This window comes from Pleurodeles waltl, chromosome 6, assembly GCF_031143425.1.
Source record: "Pleurodeles waltl isolate 20211129_DDA chromosome 6, aPleWal1.hap1.20221129, whole genome shotgun sequence".
In the NCBI taxonomy this organism is placed as follows: domain Eukaryota; kingdom Metazoa; phylum Chordata; class Amphibia; order Caudata; family Salamandridae; genus Pleurodeles; species Pleurodeles waltl.
Window position 1 is genome coordinate 790,816,769 of NC_090445.1, and position 26,267 is coordinate 790,843,035.

The following is a 26,267-nucleotide window of genomic DNA, read 5'->3' on the forward strand; positions in this document are numbered from 1 at the left end:
AAAGGACAGACCATTAATTAAGATAACTTGTACACAGCTGAAAGGGGAAAAAAGACAGAGGCAATGAAAATGTGAGGTCAGAGAGGGGAAGACCTGAGATAGTATAAGGACACAAGTGGGAAAGAGAGATAGAGCAGAAAGGAGGGGTGAGAAAGAGACAGCAACACGTGAGAAAACCAGATGTGAAAGGGATAACAAAAAAGACACTTGAGAAACAGATAACTGAAGGAAAGGCTACAACGGGTCACAGGTCATATTGCATCACTTACTGTGATGTCAGTTGGGTCAAAGAGGATGTGATGCCACTTCCGCTAAACCTGGCATTATGGTGAGTTGACGTCTGTGCTCTAGACACTTTTTATATGGAGGGTTCTCAGTACATAACTTCATTTTTCCACCAATGATCAAATGTATTGTTACTCGAGAAGTCCACCACCCATCTCTCTTGTCCACTTACAGATTTATTATTTATTAGTTACTTTTGTGGTAACATAGCATTGTAGTTATTATTAACAAACTGTTTGTTGGATGCAAGGGATATAGGGCCAGATATAGGTAGGTAAAAAATTGTGACTCGGAACTAGCGACTCCATGCGAATCGCTATTTTCCGACTCGCAAAACCAAATGCGAGAAAGACTCGACATTCCAAATTGCGAGTCGCAGAGGTGTTGCACCACAATTTGCAACCTCTGTTTTTAGCGAGGTCGCAATTTGCGACCACGCTAAAAGCGAGGTCGCAAATTGCGTGAAGGGTGTGGTCCGGTGTCGCAAGTTGCGACTTGCTCGCAAATTGCCTGCAGGTGGAACAAAACAGTTTGAATACCCACTTCCTGGCTCTCGGTGATGACATCAGAACCAGGAAGTCACCAAATAGAACTGGGAGGAGGGAGGAGCACACCCAGCCCAAACTGCAGAGCCACACCCAGGTGAGAGGAGCTGCAGCAACAATGGAGAAGGAGCCACCCAGTGCTGGCAGAAAGAGAAAAATAAAGTTATCTGACAAGGAATTGGAGGTATTTACTGAGGAGTGCTGCCTGCACCATGACCAACTCTTTGGCAAGGCAGCAATGAGTGTCCCTGACACTCCCCAAAAAAATATGGCAATACATCCAGGACAAAATTAATGCCATTGGGGTAAGCCACCGCACCCTGGATGAAATTAGGAAAAGGTGGTATGACCTTCGCTCCAGGACCAAGGAGAGGGTTGCGGAGCGCATGAGGGAGATGAAGGGCACTGGAGGAGGCCCATCCACCGTTCCACCACCTACAGCCCTGGAAACCATGGAGGAGACAACACTGGAGCCGGAGGCTGTACTAGGCATAGGAGATTTGGACAGTTCGGCGCCTGGAACATCAAAAAGTGAGTACCATGATATATGATTTGCACCCACAAATGCACTATACACACAATCCCAGTACACAGCAGCAGGCACATCCAGACTAGCTCCATTCCAGTCTAGCAACCTCTAGAATAGTGCATCATGGGCAATGTAGTACAGTAGTCCAAATGCAGGCAAATCTTTATTATGAGGCAAAAAGCAGATGTGCGAGACTGACAGTGTATGTCCTATGTCCCGCAGGTCTCCCACAAGGCCCCCCATCAGCGAACACGTGCAGGGAGAGGAACATGGACCAGACCCACAGGAGGAGGCTGCCACTGACACAGCAGGGCACAGCAGGACACCACCACCCATGGAAATGCCACCGGAGTCCATGGAAGATCCTGCGCTGGATATGGAGGCAGCAGTGGTAGCACTAGAGCCATGGCCTGCTGAAAGGCACACACAGCCAGCAGCAGGCGCAGTGCGCAGATGTTGCCGTAGAGTGCAGTCTGTGCATAGTGACGATGTTGCAGATGTTGAGTTTGCTTGACTTGAGGCATCCTTAGTACAGTGTCAGCACCTGCAAAACAGACAGTTGAGGTCAATTAACAGGAACCTAACAAGACTGCAGACCACTATGACTCATGGGCTGGCTAATGTGGACAATCAGTTCCAAACTATGAACACACATCTGGGGAACCTGACACAGTCCATTGACTTATTGGTCAGGGAACTGGTGGCTGACAGGGCACAGGCATGGCGCAGGGAGCGCAACACTGCAGCCTGGTCAGACAGACTTGCAGCATCCATTGGGCGCCTGGCTATGAACACCACCTGCCTGTCAAGGCACACTGTCAGCCTGCAGGTCGAACTGGGTAATTTTGCTGGTCATGTGGCACGGGGACTTGGCCTCTTCAGCCATGCAGTTGACATAATGGAGACCAGACAGGCTGCAAGGGGCACAGGGGATACCCCGTAGGACAGCGAGGAGGGCTCTACCATCAGCAGCGTGTCTGCCACGGATGCGCGTGTGCTGCGGAGTAGAAGTGCACAGCAGGGCACAGGGGACCCACCTGGAGTGAGCCATGGTGGCCGCAGTCGGAGGAGGCTGTGAGCCACTTACATGTACTAGTACTGAGGCACATGCAATTAATGTGTCTGATTTGACTGTTTCCAATACCAGGCTGTTGCATACTGCACATTTCTAATGACATTATAGTTTAGCAATAAAAAGGTTTTGTTTGTTTCACTACACAACTGGGCTATGTGTGTCTGACATTAGTGAGTGTGGTCATGGTTGCCACGTACCTGCCAAAGTATTGGGTTGCAATGTGGTTCCGTCTCTGTCTGCCCTCATTTGGGATGCTTCTATCCCCAGGCTGTCGGTGTGGTAGCTCTTGCTCCTCATCCTCAGTGTCTGTGTCTTCAGGGGTGAGATGTAGCCCACGTCTGTTAGCAATGTTGTGTAGGATGGCACAGGCGGCAACTATCTTGCATGCTGTTTCTGGGGCATACTGGAGTGCACCTCCACTTTTGTGGAGGCATCGTAATCTTGCCTTTAACAAGCCAAAGGTCCTCTCGACTACAGTTCTGATCCGCCGATGTGCAATGTTATAGCGCCTCTCGTTCTGATTGCCAGGTGTTAGGTATGGGGTGAGTATCCATGGTCTCAGGGCATATGCACTGTCACCTGTTTGACAAAAAAAGCTAATTTAGCAGGGCATCACAGGGTTGCACAGTGATCTGTATGTAAGGCTTCAGAGTGTAGTCACCAATACCTAATAGATCCGTCTCCAAACTCCCCACTTTCTACGCGTTGGTGTATCCCACTGTGCCTGAATATGTATGAGTCATGTGTACTCCCTGGATATTTAGCTACAATATCAGTAATGACATTATGGGCGTCACATACCACCTGGATGTTTAGTGAGTGGGTACATTTCCTATTGCAGAACACATATTCCAGATTTGCAGGTGGGCAAATTTGTATATGTGTCCCTTTCACACACCCTATTACATAGGGGAAGTTGGCAATTCTGACAACTTGGTGCTGTTCATTGCTGCCTCATTCCTGGGAAGGTATCTATATCTGGACATGTGTGCGAGTATGGCATCTAGGAAACATCTGAAGAATCATGAGAGTGCACTTTGGGATACCCCACCTGCCACTGCAATCACCCCCTGATAGCTACCCGAGGCCAAGAGGTGCAGTGAGCATAGCACTTGCACATGTGTGGGGATGGCGCTGCCGCACATTGTCTGTAGTTCAAGCTGAGGTTTCAGCAGTTCAATAATTTCTAAGATGACAACACTGCTCAGTCTATATTTGTCATAAATCTCCTCCTCAGTTTGTTGAAATAGTGTCTGCCTGGTTCGTATATCCTCTCCTGTCTCTGCCTCCTCCTCCTCTGCTGGGCAGCCTGGACTCTCCTCCTCCATGCAATCACGTACAATTCAGCCATTTTGAGTCACCCAGATGCCTTCTGGGTCTCCTTTTATACTTTGGTTCCTCTGAATCAGTGGTAATCTGGGTGTGCAAAACAGGCTTTTTGCGACTAGTCACAATTTGCGACTGGCTTTTGCATATGGTTTGTGACTCGCTTTTGCGACTTCCAATTTGCGGGTCGCAAAATCAGGTCGCAATTTTTGCGAGTCGGTGCTGGGTCGCATCGCTATTTGGTGACCGGAAATGGGATTTTTGCATCCCATTTCGGATTTTGCGGGGTCGCAAATAGCAATTCGAGCCATTTGCAACTCGCAAAACTTTGCTACATCTGGCCCATAATGTGGTAAACTTGCAGCAACAGGTCACAGTGCAGAGACAAATAGTTTTTTGCTGCAGAAACGTATCAAATTGTAAGATGCCCCATTGTCTAGATGATGGATTTGTAACCTAGATCCGTTTTCTTCAGGAATAATTATTGAGCAATCTACCATCCTTTCGTCATTTCCACTGGACACTGCATCCACATAATCAATTCAAAGTTAGTAGTACGTGGGTCAAAATATGTATATATATATTTATATTTGAAAACAAAATGTAGATATCTGTGCAATGATATTTGCAATATATCAATGCAATTGTCGCTCAGTTTTGTCTGTCAGGTTATTGGTTGCATGAGAGAACCATGCATGCTGGAACAACACATGCCTTAACAGCACAGTTGGAACCACGCCCATGTCATTTCCACACATGCCCTTAACACGCATGCCTTACGACATATTTCATTGTAAAAGCATGCCTAGTAGAGGCATATGTGGAAACGGCATGCGAAACGGCATGCATGGCTTTGTCATACAACCCCCCAACATGCTCTGGGTCCCAAAACTACCCCCACTCCTAATAGCTAAACTACCCCGACTCCCCCACCCGCCCTGAGCCCTAAATAAAACTAACCCTACCCCCCCAGCCCTGTCCCATAAATCCAAACTGCCCGGAGACCCCCATCTGCCCTGAGCCCAAAAAACAAAACTAACCCAACCCCCCACACTTCCAATGAAAACAAAAGCACCTCGACACATCCACCCTCCCTGAGCCCTAAAACCTTCCCGCAATAAGTAAACTACCCCGAGCCCACCACCCACCCGAAGTCCTAAAAAAAAAACTATCCTGATACTCCCACCCCACCCCTAAAAACTAAAAAACCCTGACCTCCTACCCACCCTGAGGCCTAAAAAAATGTACCCGAGCCCCCTTCCTTTACACCTAAAAACTAAACTATCCCAACACCCCCCACCCTATGCCCTAAATTCACCCCCACCTCTAAAAACTACCCACCAGCCCTGCCCCAACCCCACTTCCATTCCTTCCTCCTCTTCTCTCCTCACTCGTCCCTCCTCCTGCCCTTCCTTAAACCTTCCCTCAACCATTTAAAAATAAAGTACCCCATCCTAAACATTAAATTAAAAAAATACCCCAACCCCCACTCCTGCCCCTAAAAAAAATAGCCAGAGCCACCCGCCCCTCAAAATAAATATCCCACCACTCACCCAAAGCCCCCAAAAGTACAGCTAGTCCAATTCTCCACCCTGAATCTGGAGTAGACTATATTGAGGACCTAGTGAGTTTGGACCCTTTGTTATTATGGATTAACATTTGGGCCACACTAAAGAGTGCATTTTCCCATTTAGTTTTAGCAGACTGCTTAAAATTGGACAATTGGCAAGCCATCTCCTGGTTCACATATGTTAAAAATAATTTTCATGATATTGAATTAAATACCCTTTTTGACTGCCCTGGAGAGATTTGCATTCAAACTAAAGAATGTGTTAAAAAACGTTTTCTATCTCATAGGGAGGAAGGGTGTAAAGTAGGGGCCCTTAACATGGTTTCTGTGATGCATTTAATGTAGCTGGACCACATTTCAGGAGTGCACGCATACTTGTTATAGTTAACCAATACCCAGCACAGATTTTATATAACAAGGCTAAGGCTTAATCTAATCCTTCATTTGGTAGCCTTTCCAGTGGTTGGGACCAGAACAACCAGCTATTTCTTGTTGCCTATGCAATAAAACCTCAATCCAATCTACGGTAGATTTTATGCTTTTTTGCAAATTATATTCTGTATGTCGGGCTCGTTTTCTTTGCCCTATTTTTAAACAGATGCATTTTTCAACATAGAAAGACAGTTTGATGTCTTTAAAATCAGCTACTTTACCGGAAACCAGTTATGCTGTCGTGAGCTTTATTAGATCGGCCATAAAATTATGGAGGGCCCACGGTAATGAGAATTGATTTTTTAAAGATTTTTTGATTTCTACATGTATGTGCTATTGCCCACCTATTTGCACATTGCACTTTATGTAGACGGAACTGGAATGTATTTCACTATGAGTAGATTTTGCCAAAATTGTGTTTTTAATGTTATCTATTTTTGTTTTTTAACATGTATGTGCCATTGTCCAACTAAATGCACAATGCACTTTATATAGATGGAATTGTAAGGTATTTATTGTGAGTTGATTTTGCAAAAATTGTTTTTTTTAATGATGTTCAATCATGATTATATTTGTCTTGAGGTAATATATTAGGAAGGCTTTTATCTATTTTGCACAATTATATCGAGGAAATTGCTGTAATACCTCATATTTTCTGCTATTTTGCACATTTTGCACGTAATGTTGTTTTTATTCTACTTTTATGGTCGAAATATATACTGAATAAATATATTTTGATGATTTTGATGATTATGAGTCTGGTATTGTGAGATGACAGTCGGATTTCAGCAGAAACACACACTCTATCTCAGTCTCTGCTTTGTAAATCCTAAATTATATTAGTTATTTAATAAAATGTTATTTTCTCTCCTAGTACTCCTACTAGTCTGCATTCATCTCCCTTTCCAATGCCCCTTATGCCCCTCTCATGAATATATGTCGGAACAACCCATGCTGCAACCATGCATGCCTGAACAATGCGGTCGGAACAATGACGCGTTGTTACCACTAATGACTTTACCACAAATGCCTTAACAACAATTTTTTCATTGTAAAGGCATGCCTGGCAAAGGCATGCGTGAACGGCATGTGTGGTTCCAGCATGCGACCTCCCTGACACCCACCCGCGCCCCTAAAACTACAGTGACCCGCCCCTAAAACCTAAAACTACCTGAACCCCCACCCGCCCCTAAAATCTAAAACTAACCGACCCCCCACCCGACCCTAAAACTACAGTGAACCCCCACACCTATAACCTAAAATTACCCCGATCACCCACCCCACCTCTAAACCTAAGACTTCCCCAACCACCCACCCCACCATTAAAACCTAAAAGTTTGCCGACCCCCACCCCTAAAAAGGTAAAATTACCCTGACCTCCCACCCCACCCTTAAAAACTAAAAGGACCCCCACCCCGCTCCTAAAACTACCCTCCAACCCTACCCCAGCCCCACTTACCTGACCGCATCCTCTTCGATCCTGAGTCTGTTATCCTCTGCCTTAACCATGCATGTTCTTTTTTCAGGACATGCGTGGTTAAGCCAGAGGAAAACAAGGTAGTTGTTCAGGAAAGCATTGTTCTGCTTTTGTGTACAACGCATGTCGTTGTTTCGGGATCGTGATATAGTCTGCTTCACCCATCTCATACATCCTGCTTGTTGTATAATGTATTTAAAGATTATGGGCCTTAGTATGACCGTGACGGAGGGGCTTTCTCCATCACAAATTTATATTAAATGGAGATCGTGATTTGGCAGACGGGATATGCGTCACATTTGTGATGCAGGAAACCCCTCCGTCAAGGTCTTAATAAGGTCCTGTATGCCGGTCTGATTGTCGAAAAAAATGAAGGTCACGCCCGCCCAACCTTACTGACCAAGCTACAACCCTGTCTGTCATCCAGAAGGATGCTGGTGGAGTCTCTGTGGGTCAGACTGTCCCTACCCTGCTCCCTTATATATTATTTTTAAAGTATTTTCAAAAGGTGTTCATGACACATGGACTGTGACCCTGAGTCCTGTAAAGGCAGCTGCAACATTTTATCCCTGTTGCGCCAGCCAGTTCGATTGCTCAGCACCTCTGTACTGAAATAATTTACAGGAGATACAGCTTCCTTTGCCAATGCAGAGGGGCCTATTTTCTTTTTATTGTTTTTGCACTACGGGACTCCCACAGGCCTCTCATGTGACAACCCATCCAGATACATTTAACTTTTTAACTCTTTCATGACCGCACTGAGTACCTCTCTATTTTACTTTTGTAATCTTCTAATCTAGTTTAGAATTCCTTACTGAGAATTCCATGCTGCTAACCTTCTGGCAGAAAAAATAGGCAATATGTGATGCACCAACAAAATTTACATAGGAAGCTACATCTGTACAGATGGATTCAGGAAACAGTCGATATATTTTGCTGGAGGGTCTAGGATGAATTACTGCCAGACAACTTAGTGAGACCTGGATGCATTTTTAGAATTCTTATGATTTTTGAAGAAATTAGAAAATGGATACAGGATTCTTTATTACGTAAATAGCATGGTTCTCTCTCTCTCTCTCCCTCAGGCAAGCAATTTCATTTCATTTCCAGACTTGAAGAGGTAATATGTTGTGGTGAAGCAAGGATCCATCGCATCCCCATTTCTTTAAAACCTTTATGTGAAACCAGTAGGCCAATTAGTGGAAACTCTGGCATTAAACCTCACCAATAGCTCAATGATCCGCAACTCTATTTAAAATGTACCTCATTAAATGATATCACAGTTCTCAAAAGAAGCAGGGGTAAGATATTCACCTGGGCATCTGAAAATTCATTGCAACGTAACCCCCAGACTAACAGACCTTCTACTATCATCCCTGAAATAAAAAAGGGCAGTCAGTCCTTATTCTCAGTGTTTGTAGACTGTGGATGCCCACCTTTTCCTTTCACAATTGTAAAATCACTTGGATTAATCATTGACAAGAAACTCTTATTTGTACACAATATTTGCATGCTAACGTAAGCTGAGAACTTCCATTTGAACCAATAGAAAGAATAAAGCATTTGCTCTCCAATGATAAATTAAAGTCTGCTGCAAAGTGTTAGAAATTGTGTCTCTAGTTGGCAGAGGTATGCACCTTGTCCAAGTAGGGGCCACAATCATAGTCAGGGTAATTCAGATACACAATCTTAATTAACCTGTGCTCACCCTCTGGTAGCTTGGCACAGAGCAGTCAGGCTTAACTTAGAAGGGAGTGTGTAAAGTATGTGTGCAACACTTAATTACAGTAACGCAGTGAAGGAGACCAGAAAAATACTTCACACCAGTTTAGAAAAATAGAGAAGATAACACAACAGGAAATCCAATGAGTAGAAGTAAAGATATGAATATTTAAAGAGTAAACTAAAAATAATGTGTAGAAGTCACTAGCGGTTAAAGGGGGCTTGAGATCACAAGGCACAGGTGCAAATCCAAAGTTCAAGCTGACAACAATGGAAGGTAGGCGGGCTACAGAATCCACACAGGGTCCGCTGGAACAGTACCCTGGACTGAGCAAGTGTTGATGTTGAGGAGCAAATCCAAAGGCAATGTGTCGATCTTTTCCACGCAGTCGGGACACTGAGTTGTCGTCGAGCCTCACAGTTGGTTCCTTCGTTGGGGTTAAATTCTGCTCAGATTACTGTAGTGCGTTGTCATCTGGCCGTGCATTGTGTGGATCTGATGTTGTCGAACAGCCTCTACATCACTGTCAAAGGGCGATATGTCGGTTCTCACATGCGTACTGGTGACAATGTACCTGTTTTAGCAGAAAACAGCTGCAGAACCCACTTCTGAGGTCCTGTACTAGAGAGGGGCACCTCAGGCAATGGTAGGACTTACAGATGGATGAGTCTAGCGGTACCAAAATAGTTCCAGGCTTTATTTGATGTCTCTGAGACAGCAGGAGAACAGGGAGCAGCAAGCCAGCAAGCCCTTGAAGAATCTTAGGTTCAAGATGCAGAGAAGAGGCCCAGTCCTTCTCACTTCCAGGCAAGAAGCAGCAGGTAGTAGGCCAACACAGAAATGTAGGTAACAAAGTGTCAGTCCCTCCTACAGCACAGCAATCAGCAGGTCAACACAGCAGAGCAGTTAGCAAAGTCACAGTCCCTTCTGCAGCACAGCAGTCTTTTTTGAGGCAGAATGCCCTTGGTCCAGCAAAGTTCTGATTGGATGGGTTTTGGGGTTCAGTACTTATGTTGAGCCTTTGAAGTGGGAGAGACTTCAAATAGAGGCATCTGAAGTGCACTAGGTTGCTGCCCTTCCATCCCTCGCACCGGAACCTCTACAAGAGATCATGCATGCCTTTGTGTGGGGAGAGGCACAGCCTTTTTCAGGTGTAAGTCTTCCCATCCAGCCCAGGAAGATACACCAGTATGGTGGTGGGCTATAAGGATGCAAATGTCACACCCAAGCTCCCTTGGTGTGTGACTATATAGAGGGAATATACAAACCCAGCTGTCATCCAACCCGGATGTATATTCAGAGACATGCAGAGGCAGAGAATGGATAAAGTAAGAAAATGCCAGCCTTCTAAAAGTGACATTTTCAGTCTTACAATCTAAAATTTGACTTCACCATAAGCTATGGTTATAAATTATGAGTCTGGAGATACCACACTCCAACGTTCTATCTTTTCCCAATTGGAAGTTACACTTAAAGGATGCTAGAAGGTAGCCCTCATGTTAATCTATAGGAGAGATAGGCCTTGCAGTAGAGAAAAATGAATTTTCCAGTTTTTCACTACCAGGACAAGTTAAACTTAAAAGTACATGTCCAACTTTTGAAATACACTACACCCGTCTCTTGGGATTAACTAGAGCCTACCTTAGGGGTGATGTTTGTGTATAAAAAAGGAAGGTTTTGGGCTGGCGAGTGGGTGCATTTGGCAGGTTGAAATGTCAGTTTAAACCTGCACATGACAGGTCTGAGACATATTTGAAGGGCTACTGCAGTGGGTGGCACAGTCAGTGCTGCAGGCCCACTAATATCATTTAATTTACAGGCCCTTGGTGTGGTAAATCCATGTTAGTTTATATTGGGACACAGGAGTTTAGCTAAGCCTTGGCTTGCATGCCTGTGCCCCGTCACCTAGCGTCCTTTAACCTAGTTAGCATGCTCTGTTTTTACTTCATTTATTTTATTATGTGTTCTAAGATGGCTGCCATTGTTTATATGTTATAAAGATGTTTTGATTTGCATTATCAGTGCCACTCTGAGAAGGTGTCATTAGCAGCGTCATGATCAGTGATACTCGTAGGTTTTGTTACTATGCCCCTTTCTCACTCACATGTGATAGGAACATAGGACCTCATTACAACCCTGGCGGTAAATGCCGCTTACCACCATGCAGAAGACCGCCAACATACCGCTGCGGCCGCATTCCGCTACAGCTATTACGACCCACAGCTCGGAATCTGCCATAATACAGACACCCACACAAGTCCACCACACCAAAGGTCAGTGATAAACTGGTGATAACAAAACCAACCCTGTCACACCAATAGGAATACGCCCACAATATCACGACCCACGAATCAACGCGGCGGTCTTTCAACCGCGGTAATCTATTGGCGGTACACACCGCTGCGCTCAAAATAAACACACATATACAAAACACAACCACATTGGACAATTCGAAATACACACACCTGATACACATACACCCACCACACCCACACACCCAATCCAATATAAAACACACACCCACATCACCCACAAACCCTTACTACCAGAATTCTGAAACCACGCCAGAGAGAGACACCACCATAAACAACACCAGCATCCACAGACACACAACACCATCACTTACTCAACATCCACGCACCTCAAACAACACACAACAACACATCCCCTCACACATCACAACACACACCACCTTACACATCACCCACACCAGATCATGGCACCTCAAGAACACCCCAGGTTCTCTGAGGAGGAGCTCAGGGTCATGGTGGAGGAAATCGTCCGGGTAGAGCCACAGCTATTCGTATCACAGGTGCAGCACACCTCCATTGCAAGGAAGATGGAGCGTTGGTGCAGAATTGTCGACAGGGTCAACGCAGTGGGACAGCATCCAAGAACTAGGGATGACATCAGGAAGAGGTGGAACGACCTACGGGGGAAGGTGCGTTCCGTGGTCCCCAGACACCAGATTGTTGTACAGAGGACTGGCGGTGGACCCCCACCTCCTCCCCCACAACTAACAACATGGGAGGAGCAGGTCTTGGCAATACTGCATCCTAAGGGCCTTGCAGGAGTAGCAGGAGGACTGGACTCTGGTAAGTCAACTCTTTACTACCTCATCCCCCCCACCCTACCTGCATGCCATCACATACTCCCACTCCCACCCTCACCCCCATCACTCCAACACCTCACATATGCCCCACTATCACAACCCACCCATCCCAATACCAAGCCCTGCATGCAACACCAAAGCATGGACACCCATCACCAAAGCATGTCCACTACAGATACCCACACAGACCCCAAACCAAATATCACAAAAGGACCAAGACAAGAATGCAAGCACTGGAGTACAGGGTCACTCACCCATTGCACACAATGGCACACACAGATGCAATAATCATGCCTTTACATCCCTGCAGGACCCCAACCCAACATCACCGGACAGGAGGTACCAGACATATCCAGTCCCCCCACAGAAGAGACACACAGTGATGACAGCAGCTCTGAACAACTGGATCAAGATGACCAGCCCGGCCCATAAGGGACCTCGGGACAGTCGGTTCCCCTGACACTGGCACAAGCCACCACAGACCCTCTCACCTCAGGAAACACCAGCACAGCACCTACCCAGCGGGCCCATCCCTCTGTCCCCAGGACACATCAATCAGCAGTGTGTCCACCACTACAGGGAACCCAGGCAAACCCACCAACCCAAGAAAATCAGGGACCCTGGGGGAAGTGGCAGTGGGGAAAAGGTTCAGGGGACAGAGGCTCAGGAAAACAGGGAAGCTGGGAGGACTGTTCTACGACAGGGTGAGGACAGGCCCAGGGAACCCACTCTCCACAAGATCCTCTCCAACATCATGGGAGCGTACCATCATTCCCAGGAGACGATGGCAACGGTACTGGCCAAGTTTCAGGAGACCCAGCGGCTGCAGGAGGAACACTATCTGGGGATCAGGGTGAACCTGAAGTCCATAAACAACACCCTGGTGTCTCTTGAGTTGTCCCATCACATAAGGGATGCTGCTATTCCTCAAAATGTAAGCGTCATGCACTGAGCCAGGAAATTTGGCATTCACATGGGAGATGTACTGGTCTGCCAAACACACCATCTGCACATTCATAGAATGGTAGCTCTTCTGGTTTCTGTACACCTGTTCACTCCTGCGGGGGTAACAATGCCACATGTGTCCCATCAATGGCACCAATGATGTTGGGAATATGTCCCAGGGCATAGAAGTCACCTTTCACTGTCGGTAAATCCTCCACCTGAGGGAACACGATGTAGCTGCGCTTGTGTTTCAGCAGGGCAGACAACAATCTGGACACACGTTAGAGAACATTGGCTGGGACATCCCTGATGCAATGGCCACTGTTAATTGAAAGGAACCACTTGCCAGGAAATGGACTACTGACAGGACCTGCACTAGAGGGGGTATCCCTGTGGGATGGCGGATAGCTCACATCAGGTCTGGCTCCAACTGGGCACACAGTTCATAGATTGTTGCACAATCAATTCTGTAGTTGACTAATATGTGTCTCTCTTCCATTGTCGACAGATCCACCTGTGGTCTGTACACCGGAGGATGCCGACATGTCATCTCCTGCCCCAGCAGACGTGCACTATGGAGGAGAACAGCGAGCAGAGAGTCAGTCAACACTGAGGTATCACAAAATGTCATTTGCACACATTTATTAATCCACAATGTGCCTGAAACTGTGTGTATTCAAGGCCTACATTGGTGTGATGCAGTTAATATTAATGCCATGTGGCCCCCTGAAATGGCGGCTGTCTGACCTGTAAGGTGGGACAAGGGGATATGAGGTCACTGCGCTGCCGTTGTACACCCTGCGGTGGGCGGTCGAAGACCATGGCGCAATCCAGCATTGGTTAACATTGGACCCTATGGGTCCGAGGAGCCAATGACGATGTACACCGGCGGAGACCATACGCACCGCCACGGACGTGACCGCCATTTTCTGTCTGTTCACTCACTTGATACCTGACCTTCAACCAGAGAGGAACTACACTGCAAGTGCTGCTGTGACCTCAGTCTGGAAGGGGCAATGGCTACAGTGTCTGGGGAAAGGTCCCCTGCCTTCACTTCGGAGGAGTTGGAGAAACTGGTGGATGGGGTCCTCCCCCAGTACACACAACTGTACGGTCCTCCAGACAAACAGGTGAGTACACTGTGAGCATGTTGCATGGGCAATGGCTGTTTTGAGTGGTGTGGATGGAAGATACGTGGGGGGGCTGAGGCCTGCATGTGCGGATGGTGAGTGTATGTGCATCAGGGCAAGGGTGGGAACGTGGGCCAATGAGTATGACGGTCCGAATGGGTAAAGAATTTCCTTCCCCCCTGTGCTATTCCTCTAGGTCAGAGCCCACCAGAAGAAGGCTATTTGGCGTGCCGTCGCCAAGGACGTCCGGACCCTTGGGGTCCACCACAGATGGAGCACCCACTGCAGTAAAAGATGGGAGGACCTGCGCCGCTGGAGCAAGAAGACGGCAGAGGCCCAGCTGGGGATGGCCTCCCAACGTGGGAAGGGTGCCCGTCGCAACATGACCCCCCTGATGTTCCGGATCCTGACAGTGGCATATCTGGAGTTGGATGGGCGCTTAAAGGCATCACAGCAGCCACAAGGGGGCAAGTACACTCTGATTCATCTGACTCTGTGCGCCATACGAGGTGTCTGGGTGGGGGAGGTAGGCAGTGGGTTCCCCTAGGCCAGGGCGATCTTCGTAGGCAAGGTCCCTTGTGAGGCAGGCTCTGAGGCACCCCAACCCCACTAGTGGTTATTGCCATTTACACCTAGTCAGGCTCCTGTGACTTCCAGGTGTGCAGCAATCCGGCTTAGGCCTTGTACCCCATGGGAATATGATTAATCTAGGAACTATAAGTGCATGGGTAGTGCAGAGGGCTGCTGTGTCTGCTGTGTCCGCCAACGGTAGTGGTGTTGCGTGCACTGAACATGTCTTTCTCCTGTCTCCCCCCCCCCCCCCCTTTTTGTGGCCTCCCTGTTCTTGTCTGCAATAGCATCATCAGGCAGAAGAGCATTGGCACTGGAGCAGGAGGGAGCTGCATCCAACTTGGCCCTGGAGGGTGAAACAACGGAGTCTGAAGCCACCAGTGGGACGAAGGGCGAGGGGAGCTCCACGGCGGGGACAGGAGCAGAGACCAGCGACTCCTCCTCTGATGGGAGCTCCCTTGCGGTGGTGGGCCCCTCTGTGCCCCCCACATCAACAGGTACAGCCGCCAACCCCCCTACCAGCACCGCCCTCCCAGCAGCCCCTCAGCTTGTGTCCTGTGCCCGCTCACCCAGGAGGGTGGGCATCTCCTTCACCCCAGGCACCTCAGACCCTGCCCCAGTCAGCCCTGCTGCCCTCAGTGAGGAGGCTATTGACCTCCTGAGATCCCTCACTGTTGGGCAGTCTACCATTCTGAATGCCATCTAGGGTGTTGAGAGGCATTTGCAACAAACAAATGCATACCTGGAGGGCATTCATTCTGGCGTGGCGGCCCAACAGAGAGCATTTCAGGCTCTGGCCTCAGCACTGATGGCAGCCATTGTCCCTGTGTCCAGCCCCCCTCCAACCTCCTCCACCCAGACCCAATCCCCTGTACCTCAGCCTATCCCAAGCACACCATCAGACCAGCATGCACACACATCAACACACAAGACTGGCTCAGGCAAACATAAGCACCAAACATCCCACAGGCACTCACACAAGCATCATACCCATGCACACATACCAACATCCACTTTCCCCACTGTGTCCCCCTCCTCAACATGAGTTCCAGGACCTTGGGCAGCTTCCATGAAGTATCACTGTCATCACAGTTGTCTCCTGCATATGGAATGTGAAGCCGCAGCAGTGTGGGGTATATCTCTGCCTCCATGGCTTATCATGCTACCTGTACTTCGGCAATCTCGTGGCACACACACCCAGGCGAGTGTATTGTTCCGGCCACACTGCGTGTGGAGCACTGTGGGCACCATGCCCCCTCCAGAACCTTGGTTACGAATTTTATATCTCATGTTTATTGTAAGATGGTGGGGGTTTTCATATTCACAGCTCTCTGAGAGGTCTAATCTAGAGTCCATGCAGAAGGCTGCCAGAAATCACCTTTGCTTTCTGAGTTGCTCTTGTGAGCAAGGAGGGTTGGGCCAACAGTTGTGACTTGTTGTAGGAGTGACTCAGTCACCTACAAACAAAAGTGCTGTCTCCACTAAACCAGCAGTCTTGCTTAGGAGCGAACATCCAACTACGGCATGGGCACATATAGTGCACTTTATTAGGAATTTATTAATAAATTAAATATGTCAATTGTGGATAAGCCAATATAACCATGTTTAGAGTACAGAGAACCTGCACTTTAGCACTGGTCAGAAGTGGTAAAGTGCCCGAATCCTAAAGCCTGCAAAAATTAAATCAGAAAAACAGGAGGTCAGAAGGCAAAAGGTCAGGGGAAACCACGCCAAGGATGACAGGTCTAACACAAAGCACTTGTCATTTTAGAATAGACATAGGCAACAGCATCCTGTCTCACCTATTGGTGAAAGCCTTGTTATTCCTAAAACCAGCCCTTCATTCCACAGCTGACTAATATCGTAGAAAAAAATATTCGAAGACATCTCCTTTATAATGTGGGATCTTCCTTTGTTCTATTTAGAGGCTTATATCATATTCAAACTCTGATGCATCGTGTTCAGAGCCCTACATACAGGCATGCCAAGCTGCATAACTGAACTACTGAAAATCTCTGGTGGCTCAAAAATATCTGGAAGCAAAGACTCTGTCATTAGTGAGCCTCTGAAATTCAGATCAACACAAGCTTGGAGGACAAACCATTTCTGGATCTGCACATGCAGTTAGGAACACCCTCGTGATCCATATAAAATTCCTCCTGACATCCTGTCTTTCTGAAAAAGGCCCAAATACTTACTTATTTCCAATGTACATAAATTAAGGTCACAGTGAACTGAGCAACATCTCATCTGGGAACATAATCGTCTAGGATCCATGCCCATATATAACACAGCCCTGCTCCATAGGCACTTCTTGTGTAGCTTATTTCCCTAGTAAACTATGTTGCTACCAAACTATCTTAAAACACACTTCTGTTGTTCTCCTTTTCCCTTCTCCTCTTCTTTCTCTGACCTCTTTCTCCGTAGCCTACACCCTTTTTGAGCTTGATTCTTGATGTGTGTTTTTTGTAAACGTATCTTACATATGCAAGGAATGTTCTTTGTAAAGTGATCTAATACCAAATTGGAGAAGTGGCACTATAGAAAAACAATTTAAATTAATAAATAAATAGCAAAATTAATAAAGTGTTCTTTTACAATGAAGGTTCTATGTTTGATGTCCAGGCGTGCTTTACAGCTAAAGGATCTTTGTTGTTTTTTATAGAATTCATATATTTTCAATCTGATCATTGTGACGATTGTGTCTAGCGAATGATGGCATGACTAATCTGTGGTTCAGATTCTTTGTAGGGACTGCATGGGAAAGGTCTGCGCTGTTGTAGATTGTTTAAAAGGCAATCAGATCGCAGGTTATGGTTTGGGTAAGAGAATGTGATCTGATTTCTGTGGTAAGCTTGATGTTCTCTAAGCAGAGTTAAGCATTTGGGCTGGAGATAGTGTGTATTGTGGTGATTCAGGACCTAGCTGTGGAGCTCAATCTAATGAAATTTAAATTAGGGAGACAGTGGCTGCATAGGTCTTTAAGAGGGCGTGGGTTCTAGACCGATGCCCTTGTAATAGTGAAGCAGTAGCAATGCCCATTTCTGAAACGAAGAGTTAGAGAAGGGATCTGCTGTGTAAGAAATAGTGGTCTTCGAACCTCGATGTTGGAGATAATTATGATGTGTCTATCCGAATAATGGCATCACTAAAAATCAGGATTGTTTTGTATTGAAAGTCTAGGAGGAAGGTGAATTTGATGAGTTCAGAATAATCAAGGATGTTGATAATTCACACATTTGGTGAATGAGACAGAGAAAAGGTAATGTTAAATGTTGATGTCAGTGGTAGGTGTGGTTGACCATTTGGGTCATTGATGAAGATCTACTGAAAGATAGCTGTACTTTCACCTGTGAAGGTGAGCTAGTCGATATGTTGACTGGATCCTGTGTGGCAGGATGTCAAGGAAATCACCTCATATGCAAATTAAAGTCTCAAAGGGTTTACAGGGAAATATGAATTGTATAGAGTGGCGTATCACCCTTGAGGGTCTCAAGGCACTGTCCATGGGCACAGGGAGATTCAGTGATTTGCCTAGAATCACAGGACAGTGCGCTGATGCTCGAACCCAGGTTTTCAGCTCCTGAAGCGGTTGTTCTGACGGCTGTGCTACATCTTCTCCCTAATCTATGAGTCACTGAGGAAACTTTTGTGAAGGCTAGCTTTTAGACAGAAGGCATGACATAAAATGATACTCTAGTGTACCCAGATTTCATGTAGTATGTACATGATAATTACTACAATGAACACAAGCAGGTACCTAGCTTGAGATTAAGAGAATGTGAACGTGTGCCCTTCAAACAGTAAAAGAAATGTACACAGCTTCAGTTTAGCAAGCTCTGCTCAGTTGCAAGCAGTTATTGTCTCATACAGTATAGGGCGTCTGCTTCTCACAGTGGTAATGCAAGCGAGTTGTCAGTAGTGGGCCAGTAGATGCCTGACAATGTACTTAGGGAACAAGCATCATTACTTTTAGCCTAAAATCACAACCCCATGTGTTTCAAGCATGCCTTTCAATTTAAGTCAGGTTAAAACATCAAAATATTTTGTGCATCGTCAGAATATCTTTCTCGAGTTTAGGTGAGAGGCGGGAGGAGGCCAGCAATGTATCTCGAGGGTAGTATTTTCATATATTCAGGGAACGGGGCGCCTACAGAGGTTCCATAGAGGTGAGCACCTGTGACGCTAGTGCCCTGAGCAGAATTTGTGATTTTAGCAGCTGGGTTGCCTCGAAAGATCTACGTACCATTGTTGGGGTGCTGAGTTCTGCAAGTGGACTATGTTTGTAGGTGCTTATTTGTATCGTAGTGGAAAGGACGTGGTAAGAATTGCACTTCTGGGTCTAGCCCTAGTTTAACTAGATCAATGACTGATTCATTTTCCTAGTTTTATCTGAGCTTCATATTCTTGAAACTGACAGATAAAGCGTTTTTTTCACCGATAAAAAACATGGGGCAACTGGATAAGAGGCTGCAAAAATGTTTTGTAAAAGTTGCCGTTGGGTCTTGGCTGTTCTGTATTGGAATGGCATGTGTCACGTAAACATTTTAGAGTAAGAAATGGACTACATACCAGTTTTTTTCATAGTATTATTCACTATTGATGTGGGAAATGATGTAGGCAAACTGCTTGCCCCAGTCACAGCGAATTCTTTAGGCAAGCGGTATAAGCGACACCAATATTTAAGTATGCCCTTTCCCTATTTGAAATAGCCACTTCATTGCACCCTTCAATATGTTGCCACATAGTCCAACGTAACCCTGCGTTATAAAAACATATATTGTATCGGATGTGACCCTGTAAAGGTACAACATTGATATCGTGTATTCGTTTCTCCTCCTAGTGCTAAAGACTTCAAAAAACGAAAGAAACTTTTCAAAAGATGAGATGATTAAGTTTTTCAGGGAATCCTTTTTATCTGATAAATTATAACGTTTGTGTTTTATCCTGGCTGAATCTCACTGAGGAAAAGTACGAGACAAAATGAAATGCCCAGAGTAAATGGCGGCTCAGCGGATCTCAAAGCTCCCGTCAAACTTATCCTATGTCCGGGGGTGCCGCGAGAGCGCCGCGCGAGTGCAGCTTGGTAACACATTTTAAGGGAAAGAGCATAATTTCAAAGCTTTCTTGTTTGATGTTTTTCTCGCAGGGATGAGATTCTGTGGAGTTGTGCGGTGTGATAAGAGGATAACACTGTCATTCTGGATTCTCTTTCAGACAACTTGTTGTAAAGATATATTAATAGGAAGACTAAACTGTACAGTGGAATGTTCTTATAAGCTCATAGTCTTGTCGTGCAGTTGGTGTTTGCAGAGGCACCGCGGTGTTTTTGAAGCTAAATAACCATGTGTTGCCATCTATGTTTAGTTTATAAACGCAATACAATTTTGACACAGCACAGAATGCCATATATCAGGACGGAGGTCCATATCACTGGGAAAATATTTTAGGTTCATTGAATAGTTTTAGAGCTATTGTATAGTATGCTAAATCATTACATTTACCAAATAGTTAAAACATGTATTTTAAAATTTGTACATTGAAAGTGTGTCTGGTTTTGAAAATTTATGAAAACGCAAAACTCTTAAAGCGACAAATGTGAAAAGGTGGTGAGGGGGATACCCCAATGCATTTATTCATTATTATTTCTTCATTCATTAGGTCCCGGCTAGATAGCGCATGCGCTGCCTCAAACAGACGTGTTGTTGTTATGAACCCATTCAGGTAAGATCAGAAGTGAGCTTTATTCTATAAAACAGAATGACCCCGACAACAGCGAGAACAGCGAAGCCGTCCGTAAACCACAGCTTCTCTCCACCGTCTAAACCCCAGATTCCTAGAATGTTTCCCCCAGTTGCTATGCTCGAACTCAGTGACACAACAATAGGCTGAATGCCGATGTCACTAAGCACGAGCATTGCAACACATCTTCCCCTTAACAAAAGAAAATTAAGCAAGTGCATTTTACATTTCAACCAAACCAACTACAAAAAATATAAATAAAAAAAACAACATGAACACTTTATACACTACACACATAATCTTGAAATCAGCTTGGTTTCTTGACCAAACGTCCACATCTGCTAGTTTTCTTAGCAGAGTTCTCCATCTGACTATACATGATTGACTGATCATTAGTCAAATGTCGAGAGTCAAAATGATTTGTCTTCTTCTTTAGTTCATCAGCCAGTCGAAATTGCATTCTTTGTGTTCCAGACAGATTTCCTTCTTTTTCTTCTCAGCTGGAAAAGAACCAACAGTACTGCAAACAGATGATAACGCGTCCTTCTATGTTAATTTATTACACATTAGGACTCGTTTTAGGCCAATGAATCTTGTGAGCCTGTGGTGAGACACCGTAGGACGAGATAACTGATCAATATGTCAAGCAATATATCAATAATGTCATCAATATCTAGCAACACGATGCACTTTACCTTAGATAAAGACATTAATCAAATTGTCGACGCAGCCATGACCCTCCAGTCATGAATAACCACACCTTTTGTTAGAATTTTATGAATTTTATTCCCTATTAATTACAATCTATGAGCAGAAGAGTTAATCTCAATACCAAAAAGCATAAGAGTGTAGTCATGATATGACAACTGTGATAAGATTTCATTAATGCAAGAATCACAAACATAAGAACATAGCATGGCGTGAACACAGATCAGTATACAGTGAATATCATATAGGTGTCAGTTCAGCATAGTGCAACGTCAGTCCTTTATCTATATTCATCAGTCAGGGAGATTACCTATCCTAACCACCAATTAGCATCAGCATGTTGGGCTTCATGCAAAATATTTTAGAACATCAATTTAGAAAAATATCTAGCTATGGTTTCTGGAAAAATAAGCAGTTGGTACCTAGAAAGGAAAAGCAAACAGACAAATTAAAAATCACATTGTCATAATTACCCTCCAGGAATAGGTCAGCTCACAGGATCAGTCTTAGTCTTCAGGACATCAGTCGAATCGCCTTCAGTCTAACATTGTCTAAGGACAGGGGAGACTTCCCTCGTAAGGAGGCAAAAGCATAAAGGGTAGTATAAGGGTGAGGATGGTTTATTAAGTCTCAAAAAGTCACCAAACAGAGTTTCTGGATAAAATCAATAGCATTCCCTACCTAGTTCCAACGTCCCCTCTGTGACATGAGTTTTTATCCCTTTTTCGTAATACCTTCCCCCAAAATTCTATTGGATATCCATTATACCCCACTATCTTTAACCTATCAAATTATACATTAGGTAATCCCAATTGTCACCCCACGATAATTTATAACACTTTGATTGGTCTTAATAATTGACGTCTTCGGAGGTGGCACATCCGGGGGATTTTCATCACCACTTGGCACGTTTCTCGGGTCATGAGTTCCTTTTTCCATGGTCAAATGTCCTTGTACATTCTTTCATCTACTTTTGTTTCAAATTTGTATATAACTTATACCAAAGCAGCAAGCATGCGGATGGGAACGGAATCACAAAAGATACATGAATCTACCAAGTTGGAAGAAAAGAACATTTGCAGGGTCATGGCCCTTTGCAAGTCAGCACACTGAAAAACAGAGAAAAATGCTTTAATATGAGAGCTAGGCAGCCGAATCTACAACTTACGCTAACTTAAGGCCTATGAGATTTTAATACGAACGCAATATCATAAATGTTAATACAAATCATAGCATGAACAGTTTTACTTATCATTATTAGCTCACGTATATAATTGTGACCACACACATTATATTTGAATTTCAAATGCATGTTCAAACATTACTCTAAGCATCATTAATCATTAATATAAGCATTTCACGTCTAGTATATGTAATATTTAAACTACGCTCTCTCACAGACAAAGACGACATATGCCACACTTTTCCATCGCTCAACAAACCTGAATTACAATACATTTTTTCACCCCTAAGAGGATCTGAAAAACGATTACAACATTTTCCAATGAAACCAGGTTTCTTAACCTTTACTAAATCACCAGTTTTGATGTCCTGTTCTTTAGACCTGTGTTTAGCATCAAAATATTGTTTACTCTGTTCTTGAGAACACTTAATATTTTGTTTAACTTGTTTAAGTGTCCAATCCACTTTCTTATCCCGTCAACCAACCCACATTATCCTTCCCAACTGGAATGCTACCCCTCATCAATACAAATGGTGAAAACCCAGTGGAATCACAAGGCATAGTTCTGTATGACCACAAATTCCGCATTTATTAAATTTTTCAATCCCAATTGTTATTATTGGCCAACTGAATGACACCTTTAATCACCCGATTGAATCTGTCTACTGCTCCATTACCCGCTGGATGATATAAAGAAGTGATATTATGCAAGACACCTTTCCTATCCACAAACTCCTTAAACGTATGTGAAACAAATTGGGGACCATTATCACTCACAATGCATTTAGGTAAACCCTCTCTCAAAAACACTTTGTCCAAAAAACAAATAATTGAGGTAACATCTGCCCTGTTAACAATCTCCACCTCAGGCCATTTTGTAAGATGATCAACTAACATCAGTAAAAACCTTTGTTTGTCTTCATACATTACTGGTCCAGCAATATCAATTGCAATTCTTTCCCAAGGTCCATTTGGACACATTAAAGGATGTAACGGTGGTTTTAACGTTACATGGGATTTGTCAGACCTGTAACCAGCTTGACAATCCCTAACTTTCCTTTCAATATCTGAATCCAAACCAGACCACCAATATGCACATTTAACCTTGTTTTTAGTTTTTCCAATACCTAAATGGCCTTTGTGACATAAATTAGCAATTCTTTGTCTTAAACATGTTGGGGGAATAACCCTGCCATTCCTCAACACTAAACCTCCTTCTAAAAAAAGTTTATGTCTCAGCTCCCAAAATACACGCACACACTGAACTAGCAAGTGATTTCTAGGCCCTTCTTTTTTAATATAATCATTAACAACACTCAAAATGTCATCCTGAATTTGTGATTGTTCCCACTCCTCCTTAGAAATGTCAGGAAAATCAGCTAAAATATTAGCAACAGTAAACGAGTCAACATCAGCATCCTCTTCACCCTGTACAGGTAGCGGCATCCTGCTTAAAACAACTGCCACCACATTTTTTACCCCGGGAACATATTGCATGCTGTAATTAAAATCCAAAAGTCTAAGAGCTCTGCAAGGCGAAGCTGTAACCAAACCCTTTGTGGTCAACACCTTTGTAAGAGGTTTATGATCCCACCTCAACAGAACCTGGTAGCCCCAAAAGTAGAGTCTGAAACACTCCAAACCCCAAACACAAGCCAATGTTCCACGCTCAGTTACAGAATATCTCTCTTCTGTAGGAGTAATCAAACGTGAGGCAAAAGCTATGATTCTTTCAACACCCCCATTATCAATTTGAGATAAAGTTGCACCAATGCCCTTAGAGCTGGCATCTGTGGTAACAATACTTTGCAACATGGGATCAAATCCATAGAGTGGTGGAGCGTCAGCTATATCATTTTTTATTTCTTCAAATGCATCTTCACATTGCTCATTCCACACAAATTTGTTGTTCATTTTAAGTAGTTGACGTAAAGCAAAAGTTTTTTTTTGAAAAGTTACGAACAAATTTGGCATAAAACTCGGCAAGACCTAAAAAGGCTCACACATCATCCTTACACTGAGGTCTAGGCGCTTTTCTCACAGCTTTGACTAATTCTAATTTGGGTTTGATACCTACTTCTGAAATCTCGTGTCCTAAATAAATAATTTTATTTTCAGCAAACTTGCACTTACTAAGTTCAGCTGTTAAGGCATGTATACTTAGGCCCATATTTATACTTTTTGACGCTAAACTGCGCTAACGCAGTTTAGCGTCAAAAAATTTAGCGCCGTCTAACGCCATTCCGAAGCGCATGCGGGCGCCGTATTTATGGAATGGCGTTAGCCGGCGCAAGCAGACCGGCGCTGCCTGGTGTGCGTGGAAAAAAACCACGTAGACCAGGCAGCGCCGGCGTAGGGGGAAAATGGCGCTAGGGCGTCTTAAAATGGCGCAAGTCGGGTTGACGCTAAAAAATCGTCTTAACCCGATTTGCGCTATTTTATCGACGCCCAGACGCCATTTAAATGACTCCTGTCTTAGTAAAGACAGGAGTCATGCCCCCTTGCCCAATGGCCATGCCCAGGGGACTTATGTCCCCTGGGCATGGTCATTGGGCATAGTGGCATGTAGCATGTGGCACAAATAAGGCCCCCCTATGCCACCCAAAAAAAATTGAAAAATATAAAAAAAATATACTTACGTGAACTTACCTGAATGTCCCTGGGGTGGGTCCCTCCATCCTTGGGTGTCCTCCTGGGGTGGGCAGGGGTGGCAGGGGGGGTCCCTGGGGGCAGGGGAGGGCACCTGTGGGCCCATTTTGAGCCCACAGGCCCCTTAACGCCTACCCTGACCCAGGCGTTAAAAAGTGGCGCAAATGCGGGGTTTTTTGACCCGCCACCTCCCGGGCGTGATTTTTGCCCGGGAGTATAAATACGACGCATTTGCGTCGCCGTCATTTTTTTAGACGGGAACGCCTTCCTTGCATCTCATTAACGCAAGGAAGGCGTTCACGCTAAAAAATGACGCTCTTTGCCCATACTTTGGCGCTAGACGCGTCTAACGCCAAAGTATAAATATGGCGTTAGTTTTGCGCCGAATTTACGTCGAAAAAAACGACGCTAATTCGGCGCAAACGGAGTATAAATACGGGCCTTAATCTTTGCAAAAGTTCATCTAGAATCCGGTTATGTTCCTCTCCATCTTTCTCCATTATCAAAATGTCGTCCTGAAAAATCAACACATTTTTCATACCTGACAACACCTTATGCATCAACCTTTGAGACATGGCTGCTGCAGATGCCCACCCGAAAGGTACCCTTTTGAATCTCAAACAACCAAACGGTGTTATGAAAGTTGTCAAACTTCTGCTCTCAGCATGTAATGGAACTTGGTGATATGCCACCTTAATATCTATGCTAGAAAACCACCTGATACCCTTGGTTCTAGCTAACATCTCACTAATCCTGGGTAAAGGAAACTGATCCATCACAATACTTTTGTTGAGATCCCTAAGGTCGACACATAATCTCAATTTTCAATTTTTTTATTAACAACCACCAAGGGTGCAACCCACTCTGAAGACTTCACAGGCTCGATAATGGCATCGGTCTGCAACTTGTGTAACTCCTCCTCTACCTGTTCCCTTACAGAAACTGGAATGCATCTGACTTTGTGAATACGCTGGGTGGCATTTGCTTTCAACTTTATCTTGTGTTGGAAACCATTAAGTTTCCCTATGTTCCCAGAAAAAACCTTAGGAATTTTTTTAAAAATCTTTTCTATAAATTCTGCATCTTGTTGGACAACCGATACCAGGGTTGAACTACTGGGATCCAAAATTATGCCAAGTTCACCTTGATCCTTCCACCCAAGTACCGACGGGCCTGTGTCAGCCAAATATATCTTGCACATAGCTTGCTTATGTTTGAATTTGATTAACAGATTTTTGTAACCCACTATATTTGTGGACTCACCCG